This window comes from Suncus etruscus, chromosome 15 (genome assembly GCF_024139225.1).
Source record: "Suncus etruscus isolate mSunEtr1 chromosome 15, mSunEtr1.pri.cur, whole genome shotgun sequence".
In the NCBI taxonomy this organism is placed as follows: domain Eukaryota; kingdom Metazoa; phylum Chordata; class Mammalia; order Eulipotyphla; family Soricidae; genus Suncus; species Suncus etruscus.
In genome coordinates this window covers 12,090,037-12,103,397 of record NC_064862.1, presented here as the reverse complement: position 1 = coordinate 12,103,397, position 13,361 = coordinate 12,090,037, and the positions used below count along the sequence as shown (strand labels likewise).

At 36.1% G+C, this 13,361-nt stretch overlaps 1 protein-coding gene across 2 annotated transcripts in view; it reads right to left on the bottom strand.

Moving 5' to 3' along the window:
- AIG1 (androgen induced 1) overlaps positions 1–13,361 on the bottom strand; it is a 299,456-nt gene that overhangs the window by 136,850 nt on the left and 149,245 nt on the right. The gene's annotated exons all lie outside the window — the stretch shown is intronic.

Sequence of the window (13,361 nt, the reverse complement as noted above, 5' to 3'; positions counted from 1 at the left end):
TAAATAAACCAATGCTATCTTAATAAAAAAAATAGAGAAAATAAATAAGACAGTTTATAAAGAGACTTGGCACAAAAACACAAAACAGAATCTAATCTATTATTCTCTCCTGGGTGTGCAGGAGTCTAAAGTAGCTTTATTATTAAGGAAAATAATCTATCTGAAGTCAAAACACGGAGCAAAGCAGAGAATTTTAAAGTAGGTTCCCGGGAGTCCTTGGGGCTTCTGTAGGGCTCACTGGGGCACTAACACAAGGATGAAGGCAACTGATGTGAAGAAACCAGATCCATATCACTTTATTCAGTTCAATTCCCCCATTTTAATTAGTTTGGTATAGAAGATATTGCTTGAAAACGGTTCACTTTCATCACTTAAAAGTGTTTGAAATTGCTTTAGGAAGAGAAGGAGTAGAACCAGAAAAACTTGACAGGATGATCCAACGATAAAGGAGTATGTAGGGGACCAGGGAGGAAAGCTGAGTTGTATTCAAATGGATCATTGACTAAGACCCCTGCACTGTTGTGACTCCCATGTTCCCCAATTTTACCAGAGCCTCTTGTGCGTGGCCCTTACAGAAAATGGCATCTGTTCTCCCAGCTCCTTCAGGACCCACAAGGGTTTCATCCAACACAAGTGTCCTAATTGATAAATGTACTCTCTCTCTGGCCTTAGGCATCACAACTCTTTAAACTAAAAGTTAAAAAAACTTGCCCTTTGCATAATTACAGAGATAACTGGGTCCTACATGCTAGAGGGAAGAATTGAGAGTCAGAATAGGATTAAGATGCTTGCCTTTCACAAGTTTGACCCCCTGTACTTAATATGGTTACTGGAGCGCAGAGCAAGAAATGATAAACGTACAGAGTGAAGTGTAAGCCAGAAACAAAGTTAGGTATTAACCAAAGGAACCCACCTGACCAATTTGCCTCTTTAATCCCTTCATAAAATTTTCCTTCTTTTATTTTAGGTTTGACATCTCAGTGCTTACTCCTGACTCTGTTTGTTGTGTTCTGGGTGGTGCTTGGGGAGGAAGGATGTTGTACCTGGGATTAAACCCAAGCTTCCTGCATAAGAAGCACGTGCTCATTAAGATCTTCCAGTTCTCAACTGTACCATTTTTTAGATCATAAATTAAAAATATCCAGGATCCAGACTGGATATGAAGACATATAAAGGATATCTATCAGCATTGATTTTTAAAGGATACATCTTAATGCCAATGGAGTCTATGTATGTAAAGAAAGGACATGTATACTGACCATGTAGAAATGACTGTATCCACCCAACAGTGGGTTCCACGCCATAAGGCTGTGTTTGGTTGTTTCCCTCTGCATCCTTACATTTAGTGCCTCATATTCCACATGAACTGAACAAGCTTTTATTGCCAGAATGATTGACAGATGACAGGAAAATTCTTGCTTTCCAGGGCAATTCTCTGACCACTGAAACAGTGGTTCAAGAGTTTTAACTCAATGGCAAAAGTTCATACGGAATGTGAATTATTACATTAGATTATCTATGGAAATGGGAAGCTGGGTAAGCCATTCCCAAGTTTTTTAAGAGGAGATGTAAATTAGCAACTGCTCTGTAATTCTATTAATTTTTTAGTGGCCACCAAAGTTAAGTTGTTTCTCTGGATTTCATAAATTATGAAAATTCCAAAACCTAAATTCCTCTAATTTAATGCAAGTTAACAAACTATGTGTTCATTTTGAACACTCAACTAAGATACAAAGTCTTGAGTGAAAATACTCCCAGCAGTTAACAGAATTATTTGAGCAATTATTTAATGTAAGGAAAATGATCTCTAAAATTAAACAGTGATGGGACGTGGGATCCAGAACAGTCATTTAAGGTAAGACTGTACATGTTTAATTTTTTCCCCACTAGAGTAAAACAATTTTCTATGTCAAAAAATGGGCAAATCTTAAAATAGAAATTAATAAATTATAAGTCCATCTGTTGCTTGAGAATAAGCAGCTTTCTTTTAAAGAGATCTTCAGAAAAATTTAAAAATTAAAAATAAAATCTATTACTTGAATCAAAAATGTTGTTTAAAAAACTGCATGTATCTGCATGTACAAAAAATAAAAGATCCCCAAAACAAAAACCCAATCCTGCATGCACAAAGAGTTTAAAATCTAGATTTAAGAGGATATTTGTACCTCTCTGTTGAAATCAATTTATTCATAAAAGTAAAAAATAATGAAATCAACCTAAATGTCCAACAATAGATGACTGACTTCAGTAAATATACTCAATGAAATACCTTTTCCATTAAAAAATCAGGTTGTAATTTATTTAGAACAAAGAATATGGTTGTTGAAACAATTTTGTTTACCAGATTGTTTCATGCATATATGGTTTTTGTTTATTTAGTTGCTATTGTTTGTTTTGGTAGGGGTGCCCATGAATGACCCCTTGTGTTGCTTGGGTACTATATTTGGTGTCAGGGATTTGAACTAGAGTTCATAAAATGCAGATTAATTGCCTGAACTGTTTTACTATCTCTCTGACCCTCATTAAAATATGGAATATGAGTAACTAAAGCAAATAAACTGGCAAAACAAAAACAACCAATGAAATGGATCCTTAATCTGGGGAGAGACTGACTAAAGGGGGCAGGGGAAGGAGTGGGCAGAACAATCATTTATTGATGGGATGGCATTAGAATTTTGGTGTTAATCCTGCCTCTAATGTATGGGTTACACAGAAATGTGAGACTAAACCTGGTACTTTGCAATGCAGTGAGCCAATGACAAATCAATAAAATAAGGAAAAATACAGATGTCTGATTGATATGAAAATATTTAAATATATCTAAAAATAGAAGTCACATAGATTCACTTCTCAAATTGAATCAGAAACAAAGAAAGCTTCAAATTTGCTTCACACAATTTGTAATGAGGTAAGGCAGTTAAGAAGACTGATATTAAGTATTCTTGGTGAAAAGTTTGTTTCTTTAAACAATATATTTTTAATTAAGATAACATTTTGGGCAAATAGCATCAACATAAAGATTTAGGAAAAAGTTATATAAGATTTACAAATCTTTATTTAATTTCAAGTCATTCATTTGAAGGTTCCAATCTCCTAGTTCATAAAAGAAGCAAATAGAAACCAGGATTTTTGTCATATATATGACAGAAATTGAAAGGCTGTAGAGGCAACAGAGTGTTTAATTAATTGCAGGGTAAGAGTGACTGTGAATCAGTTGAATACATTTACCCATTCAACAAGCACTGAAAGAGTTTCTCTTAATTGAGGCCAAAAGGCATGAGGCACATGAATTTGTGGCCTTCTCTCCTCGTCTCAAACTTGTGGGATGTATAAACCATAAACCAGATTAACTGCAACATACGATATAAAGCATTCAGAGCTCCGGATTAGGAATGTGATATATTTTGGAGAGTATTATGTCAAAGAAGAGCTTTCCATGGACATAATGGGGCAGATCTTTGGGAAATTGTCACCTTTCTAAAGGAAAGGAAAAGTATATTTCAACAGTAGGAACCAGAAGGAAGGATGGCCGCCTTAGGAGGAGATCAGCAAAGGCACAGAAGAGGAACATGCTGGGCAGATCAAGTTTGCCAAGACCTGATAAAAGATAGTGCTTGGAATTAAGTCTGAAGGAAATGAATTTGGCCCCTAATTTCAGACAGGGAGAGTTTTACCTTTGTAAAGTGAGCAAAGGGAAATGATTCAAGGGTCTACAGGCTGACAACAGTTTAAGATTAAGTTTCAGAAGATTAATCTGGCAACCAGACATATTAGAGGAACTGGAGACAAAGATCACTATTGTGACAGGACTGAGGAGCGCAATAGGGCTGGAAGAATGATGGTAAAGGGCAGTTTCAACTAAGAATGAGTGGCATCAAGGAAAATCTCTTAAGTGTTATTCACAACACCACCTAGGATGGACATTTTCCTGGGATTCTGTCTTTTTCTCTGATTATGAGATAACGATAACAATGGTATTGCTTACTATCAATATGATCTGATTTGTACTATGATAAACATACAGATCTTTATTTTTTCCTCCCTCCAATTGATTTCTCAAAAAAGATAATCCAGAATTTACCAAGACCTAAGGAATATGGCATGTATTCAGCAGACGGTAGGGCCTAAATTTGAATTAGGGTTTATATTTAGAATTTCATTATAGTTCTCTTTTTTTTCAACTGGCTTCTTGCCCCACTTATGTCACACTGGGGGAAGGCACATGGAAAGCTCATGGAAAGAAACAAATCAGGCTGGAGAAAGAGTCCAAAAGAATTGAGTATCTGCCTTGCACGCTCAAGCACCCTATGTCCTCCAGCTCCTCTGTGAGTGACTTTCATAGCCCAAGCATTGAGCCATCTGCTGAAAAAAGTCAGGTTAGACTAAAAGATGGGGTGATCTGTAAGGTCTTTTGGTGCTGGAAGGATATTGAAGCAGTTGGAAGCACTGGCATTAAATCAGGAGTGAAATCACACCCTAGTTACAGATTTGTGTGATTTCCAAATCAACAGATGTAGGATCCTGGAACCCAATGTCATTGCCAAGCAAGAGACTGCAGGACAAAGGTTACAGCTCAGATGCCTGCAGTGGTCAGGCAGGTTACACAGAAGAAAAAGACAAGTGTATGAAAGGATATCTGTAAGGATTATCTTTATTCCAGAAATTATTTGTAATTTTAAATCACAACTATTAAGATGAAAGTTTATTTTTGCTTGTTTGGGGGCCATATCCGGGGATCCTCAGAGGTTAATTTTAACAGTGTTCATAGTTCATTCATGGTACTGCTGGGGAGCTATGTGACTCCAGGGATGGGCTTGGGCTTCCTATATACAAGGCATAGAACCAGTCCATTGAGCTAATGTCTCAAGCCCAGTGGCATTCTATTTCTTAATTAAAATTGGTAACTACTTTGCAGTGATTCTGTTAATTTCAAGGTGAATAGAACAGAAAATTATAAGTTGTCATTCAAGTTCTGTCCATTTTCTTAAATCTTAGAAGAACTCAGACAAGTTTTTCATAAGTACAATTGTTCTCAGCAAAATCTCTAGAGCCATATACTTCTGCTAATCAAATTGCAGTGGGTTTTATTCTGCTAAACAAGAAGTCAGTGTAACTCACCCTACTGCCAGGAGTATATCAGAGCTGGAAGTGATGGGACAGAGTTGAAGAGGGAGGATGGGAATAAAGGGATAGGGAGGAATATTTCGGTGAGCAACATCATGTCCAAATTTATGTTAAAATCTATAGCTCCATTTTAGTTAGGAAAATATTTTATTATGGGGACTTAAGTTATGATTTTTGTCATTAATTCCTATGTTCAATTCAAAGGGAAGGAGCAATTATAGACTTCCTAGGTGCACATTATTGAGTATCAAACTTCTACCAGCGTTAGAGTTACTTGTATTTGCCGCCTGAAAGATTCATTACACACAGGATTACAAGCCACATCTCTCTTTGTCAGCAGGTTCTAACCAGTTCCTCAAGGACACCAATGGTTCTGATCAGGGATCACATTGTGCAAACCTCTGGTCTATAGACCAGCGACAGGAACTGGCTGACTTCTGCCCTTTGCAGATTTGCTGCAAAACACAAATACCCACTAATGTTCCTACTCTCATGGCACTCTGGAAAATGACTCAATGACATAGCTTCAGACAGAGGTCCAAATTTTTGCCTCATTGTCTGTGTTCTGAATCCAACCTAGCTCAATATTTTGGAAAATGTTACCCTTTTCTGTACCGAGCAAAGTAAATATTTTGTCAGTTGTTAAGGATGAGCTGCAGTGTAAGACCTAACGATGTATCCAAATTCAGCAGGAAGGCTGGGAGCTGCTTTGGAATTTTTTCCAGATTGTGATTTGTAATATATTTCAGAAGCCAGTAGAAATACCAACCACTTGATCTATTAAGAAAAGGCTGAATGAACCTTTTCACAGAAGATTTTTTTTCCCTACACTAACTCTCATTACGCTTGGCTTGGAGAAGAGAGACAAATGCTTGTCTGTCCATGGGACATATCTGAACATTGTTCTCGCATAAGAATTTGGAAGCAGAGTCTTAGGATAGGAAGTCAATTTTAACCAATCTTTTTTGACAATCAAAAAGAAAATAACTTAACTTGAAGGAAGACTAATGTCTGTTGCCTGAGTACCAGACAGAAGAAAAGGAAAGTTGGAAGAAAGGTCAAAGATCTAAACTATTTCTGGGGCAGTATTTTTCTTACCATCACATCCAGCTTCCCATGTACTAAGGGTCATAAGAAACCCATTAAAAACATTAGCAATGATGTCTTTAATTTCTCAGTTTTCCTATACACACCTATACAAACTGAATACTGATGGGATCGACAGCTTGGTTATTTGTGAGAGCCCTGGGCATGATATGGCATGTGCAAGAATCATAAAAGTCTCCTGAATGGTATTTTTCCACATCTTTCCTTTATGCAATTCCAAGGTCATTCAAATTTTTTAAACATGGTATCTATGCTGATATGGTAGAAATAAAAACCAAGTAAATATGGCCAAATTCACATTTTGTTAAACAAATATGTAGGGGAAAAATCCCATCAGACTCACTGATGTATTAGGTACAGATAAGAAAGTCAAAGTTCTCAAGAGCTTAATAACTGTCTTGGAGATTTAGAATTTATGAAATGATAAAGCAAATGTCTACCCTTAGGTCTCCTGGTCTGGAGAATCTTGCTATTTTCACCCTCTCATGCTTTCTACTGCAATAGCGAATTGATCTGCCATAAGAATACATGTTTCACTGTAAGGTTAGATTCTTAAATACTGAAAATAGCATGAAAAAGGAAACATGGCAATAAAACTAACCTTTCATGAGTGCTAAATTTACGACAGGCACTTTTTTTAGGCTCTTTACCTGGACTGATAAAGATAATCTTTCATATCACTGAGGAAGATAGAATACTGTATTTTATAAAATAAAGAATAAGTCAACAGGGGGCTGGAGCAGTAGCACAGCAGTAGGGCATTTGCCTTGCAAGCAATTGACCTAAGAGAGACCGCAGTTTGATTCCCCATTGCCCCATATGGCCTCTCAAGCCAGAAGCGATTTCTGAACACATAGCCTGGAGTAACCCCTGAGCATCACCAGGTGTGGCCCCACCCCCCAAAAAATAATAAGCCAACAAATGTTAAGCATTAAGCTTAGGGCCCATATGTTGTACTCTCAGGACATGCTATTACTTGTGAAAGAAATGGTCTAATTATGAAATATAGAATTGCTTTTGACTCAAAGATCAGATAGAATCCTTATTCTATTATGTATTAGCTTTTGACTCAAAGAGCTTGTAGAATCCTTATTTTATTATGCATTTTCTCTCTTTCTTTCAGTGAAATAGACACAAGAAACTGGGTCTAAAAACAATGTTATATAGGAAATCTTAACAGATACCCTCTTAGGAAAAAAGGTCAGTCAGCACTGGAGACCACAATGTGGATGCCTACAATATTCTTGAAGGTCAAGCCAAAACCTGTAAATTACAGACATCAAAAACCAACCTCAGAAAGTTCATATATAAAAGAGGTTGTATTGGGTCTCTGTTTTATAAAATAGAGAGGGCTTATTCGACATCTCCTTGTCAACTGCTACACATTCAAGTTGGAGGGGCAGCCAGGGCCCTGGCTCAATGGAAAAGCACATTTAGTCCTATGTTCAATTGCAGGCACCAAACTGGGCTGGAGGTGGATAAACAGAAACTTAAGTTGGTGGGAAATGAATTAGGAATCAAATATTCTTTGTGTGTGTGTGTGTGTGTTTATTTTTTTTTAATTTTTATTTTGACCATATTGGCTTACATATCTTCCACAGTAGTATTTTAGGTACGTATTATTATTGAATCAGGAGAATTCCCATCACCAAATTTGTCCTCCCTCCACCCTTGTTCCCTTCCTGCAACCCATATCCTCCACCCTAACCCCCTGGGCTGCTAGAGTAAGTGGTCCCCTCTAGCTTACTACTAGTGATCATATATCTGTCTGGCCCTGGTACTGTCCCTTGTTTCCCCCTCTATTTGAGAGGTGGAGCTAGATAGTTCGAGTTATGTGGTTTTGTTTGAAGGAAAGAAAAGCAATAGAATGGGGTAAAAAATCAAATAAGCTGAAAATGGGCAGAGTCCTTCTAGAGGCTTTCAACCTCAGTTTGAGAGAGGACAGGAAAAAGGTAATTGAAAAGTATTCTTTTTTTTAATCCCTTCTCATTTTTTAAATAATATCTTTAAGTACCATGATTACAAATGATTATAGTTGGGTTTCAGTAATAAAAAGAACACCACCACCCCCTTCATCAGTGCAACATTCCCACCACCTAAAAGGCAGTTTGCAAAGAGAAAACTGATGACTCAAAGATAGTGGTGAAGATCCAATTTTCTTAAGAATGTGCAGCTCTAAGTGGTGAAGGAAAATAATATGACTTCTAATTACAACGAAACAACAACAATACCCATCATTAAAGCACCTATGACAAGTTAAGCTGTCTTGTTAAATTGCCCACCTGGGAGTACTTGAACTTCCAGGTACTTGTCTACTGGCAAGAAACTAGGGAAATCCAGACAAGAGTCTGCCCTTTTGATGTCTATTTCCTCTAAAATCTGGCAGCAAGAGAAGTTTCACTCTGCTGCAGAAAGATAAAGATGTATGAGTGAAAGCTGAAACAGATTGTTCTGGTTCAAGATAAGAGAGCTTTTAAAAAGGTGGAAGTAGCTATGAAGGAATGTATTGCTGGCTTAGAGGAAAGATGCTATGTAGGTGAGCGAGAGCCGGAAACTCATGGAGGTTCAAGTGTTGACATGATCTCCGTCATCACTGTGATCATTATCAGCATCTCATCAGGCAATTGTAAACATCTACCACAGCAGATAATTGTTACAACGAGATGCCAAGAAACAGTTAAGAATGCTCTTAGGTCATTCTTGAGTTTGAATCTAGGTTCTGTAGTTTACTAGTTATGTGATTCAGATATAGCAATTATACTTTCCCAGCCTCAATTTACTCATCAATACAACAGAGATGATAATATGCTACTTTTCTGCTCATTGATTCATTCACCAACTATTTATAAAGCACCTCTGTGGAACAGATATTTCTCTAGGACTGAGAAAGAGATCACCATTCTCTGTCAGAGTCACATGTCAGGATTTGGGGAGGGAAATTTAAGAGTAAACAATATAACCAACTAAAGAACTGACTAAAAACTTAAGCAGATAATATGTGCATTAAATAAAATTGCACAAATTGTCTTGAGTTGTCACAAAGACTTTTCTTAAAAGGTGATATCCACGTGGGAGTCTAAAGTAAGACTGTGGCCAAACTTTGAATGGTTAGAGTGGAGGAAAAGCAAAGGTCCTAGGACCCCACAAAGCTAGACTCCTACATCTTTTGTGAGTTCAAGATGAGGCTGGCAGTGAGAATTGAAGGTGATAATGGGATGTTCAACAATATAGTTCATGGCCCAGCTCTTACAACTTTTATTTGCAAAAAACTTTCTGGCATAATGATGTCCTTAGGTAGTCAGGAAAAAAAAAAAAAACAGAAGCATCACTTTTCCATCCCATGACATCCCACTTAACCCCCCAGATTATCCTATTCTGCTCGTTCCATTCAGGTGATCTAGCCTATTCAATTGAGTCCTTCATGATTTGTATTATAATCACTGGAGAATATAGGATTTCAGAGCTGAAATTACCTTGACTTGTCCATTTATCAATGATCACATTATGATAAGGGGTAATCTCAAGGCTTATTGGAACAGGCACTTCTAAAGTTCCAAGGACTGGGAGGATGGAGGAGGTTATAGGCAACCTTCCCTCTCTTCAACCAAAGGAATTCTACAGTGACTGCTTTATATTTTGGTTTTATTTTTCACTTGAAATGAAATTATTTTGCTAACAATGAACAAAAAATATGAAGACTACCAACTGAGTCCAAGTTTTTAAGTAAGAAAATCTCAAAGGTGAGTGAATTTGTTAATCTGTGATGCTCTTTGGACTTAGTAGGTTTTATTTCTATCCAACTTTATATATACTAGCATGCATCCTCTTTAATGAAAGCTATCTATATGAGCTCTGAAGCTGTGTATTGCAACACATTAAAAAAACTACTCATATTAACTTAGAACAACAAAAATAGGGCCTGTTTTTGGTATCCTGCATATACAGAGGTTGCCTCAGACTTAAATGATGTTTCGGGTAGCATTTAGAAGAGGAACTAAAAGAATGAAATGCAGAAATTCCTGAAATAATTATTTATGATGTTGAAGTATTTTTTCCTACTTAAAACTGAAGATTAGTTAGAATAAATCCTAGACTCAAGATTTAGAAATTAACAGTGGTTTAGGAAAGCAGGTAAAGGAAAACCATTGGAAAGTGTGGGGAATAAATATGGAATGTACCAGAATGTTTTAGTTACAACTACCTTAGACAATGGAAATGCTTTACATTCGTCTTTTACTCAAATTTTGATTGGGAGGGGAGAGATCTTTGGCAATTTAAGAATAGTAGGTTTAGAGGCCAGAGAGATAGTACAGCAGGTATGATTACATTCTTGCTTACAGCTAGCCTGAATTTCATCCCCAACACTCCATATGGTTACTTGAATCCAACCAGGAGTGATTCCTGAGCACAGAGGCAGGCATAAACTCTGAGAACATACAGGTATGGTCAAAACACACACACACACACACACACACACACACACACACACACACACACACACACACACACAATTAGAACTGAAGAGGAACAACACATATACATCTTGTTGGCTGCCTACATATTTGCCCACATATCCAAATGATCCTTGGCAGAAAAAAAAGGTACCCACCCCTACTGTAGAGAAAGATAGCAACCTGTAAAGACTGGTGCAGCTTTGTCTGCTGCAAGAAGAATATGTGGGAGAGACAGCTGGGTTAAAAACAAGATACCCTTATTTGGCCTTTGAATGCTGGCAATTCAGGAAAAATGAGCATTATCACAAAACTATAAATTTTCAGAACAAAAGACATGTTCAGGAGAAGGCTAAGAATTTTTTCTTCTAATAAGGCTAAAAGTGACCTATTTAAAATTTCACTACTGGATAAGAAAAAAACAAATGAAGACAATATGGTAAACAGAAAGTGATATCTTCTCTTGATAGAGTTTATTCAAATTGCTAAGGAGAATTGAATTTATAAATGAGAAAATGCAATTAGCAAGTACATAATGTTCACACTAAAATCACAATGAGGTGCTGTACTCCTATTACATGAGTGATGACAAGAATGTAGTAAAACTGGTGATCTCATGCATTGTAGTGTGGGTTGGAAATCGATATAACACTTCTAGAAAGAGCATAATTTGTTAACCTATATTAAGTAATAGAATCATTCATGCCTCCTGACCAATAGTTTCTCTTGTATAAATCTTAAAGATTCTAAACTATGTGAAAGCTATTTCCACAAAGATGTTTGTTAGAATAGTGTTTAAGTAGTACATATTAAGAATGGTCAAGGAATCTTAATTTAATAAAAAACTGATTATCATAAACAGTACAATCAAACATTCCTTTCCTTAATAATTCATAATTGCTCATAATGCTATAACTTTAACAAATTATAGAACAATTGGAAAGGAAGTTGAGAGATACTAAGAGATTAAAGTGTTCGCAATGTATTACTTAATAAGTTGTACATGTATAAAACTTAAAAATTTTAGGTTCATCTTAATTTGGGGATAAACATGCTAGAAAGCTCAGAAATGAAACAAAAGGTTACCAGTAAAAGGAAGATTGGTTAGGTTTTCTTTTTTATTTTCTATGATGTGCTTATATTATACACAAATAAGAAAAATTAAGAAAAGTTAAGAAAAACTAAGATGATAGGAAAAGATAAAAATTGATGGAGAAAGTACTAAATGTACTTTAAGAATTTTATTTATTTAAACTCTAATTTTAGTTGTATGTCTTTAGTGATTATACCAGGTGATTTGTTAAAGCAATAAACTGTTTTATTTTATTTTAAAAATTATGACTGCTGGAAGAGAGATTTATTAAATCTTGAGCACCACTTATGGAAGTCTTCAGAAATTCACATAAGTAAGTTACTCTGAAGCATGAGCTAAAGATGTTTTACAACCTAAAAACAAGATTAAAATTAACTCCAGAGTTTGGGCTTGAAGAGCAGTGAAGAGTCTGGTGTGTGGCATTTACTGCAAGGAACTCTTGTAGACAAGGGAGTGGCATTGTTTTCAGCAGAGAAGTCAAACAAGGTTGATACAGAGGGTTGTCATGTTTAAGAGTGAGGGAGTCCCCTTGGGGAAAGGTATTTCCATGTGTCTCCCCAATTAACTGTTCAGCTCGACGGGGCCTGTTCTTTCCAGGAGGCTTAAAGATGCTCTGAGTTCGATTAACACTGATTTAAAAACATGCAGAATTGGAGCCCTAGAGATAGTACTTGTTTTGCATGGATCCAACCCTGACACTGGGAGCTATACTGCATACCCACCTGAGCTCTGAGTTAATGGTATTTACTGAATAGCACCAGGCCTTCCCCTAAACCAAACAAAAACAAAAACAAATCCAATAGGTTCAAACTTTCAGAAAATCTTCTTTAAGATACTCCTTTAAGTCTGGGAATATTGGTGGAGGAAGGTTGACCCTGGTGGTGGGATTGGTGCTGAAAAATCAGATGTCTAAAACTCAACTATGAAAAACTTTGCTTTAAATAATTTAAATAAAAAGCCTTTACTATTTATTTATTAAAATATAACATGGTCTTATAACACTATTATGTTTCAGGTATCAAAACATATGTTAAAATTTACTGTTCACTGAATCTATATGCCTATAGAAGTCATAGATAATGGTCATTTTTAACCCTGTGAGTGCTTGCAGTTCTAAAACATGAATATTTCCATTTCATGGTATTTTTTAAAAATGTTCTAAAGTTTTCAGTGGCAGGTCTTTTTTAAGTACTTAAGTTTTTGTGTGATTCTAAATCGGATCATTTTGCTTTCTACTGGTTCATATTTTCATAAAGGTATAGCATATTTTTGTAATTTTTCTATCCTGCCAGTATATCATATTAATTACTTCTAATAGTTCTAGTATCCTTTATTCTTTTTTATATTTTTACAGGCATCTTCAGTGTTTTTGTCACTTACAAATAGTGGTCTTTTTACTTCTCCCTTTATAATTTTATAACCTTGTATGTGTTCATGCATGTGGTGTATAAGTGTGCATGTGCATATGTCAGTCTTTAACTTTAGGGCCTCATAAATGCAAGGCCTGTGCTCTCTATTCCCAACATGCAAAAATTTTTTTATACTTTACTTGTATAATACCCTTACTAGAACTTTTTTTCCACTAA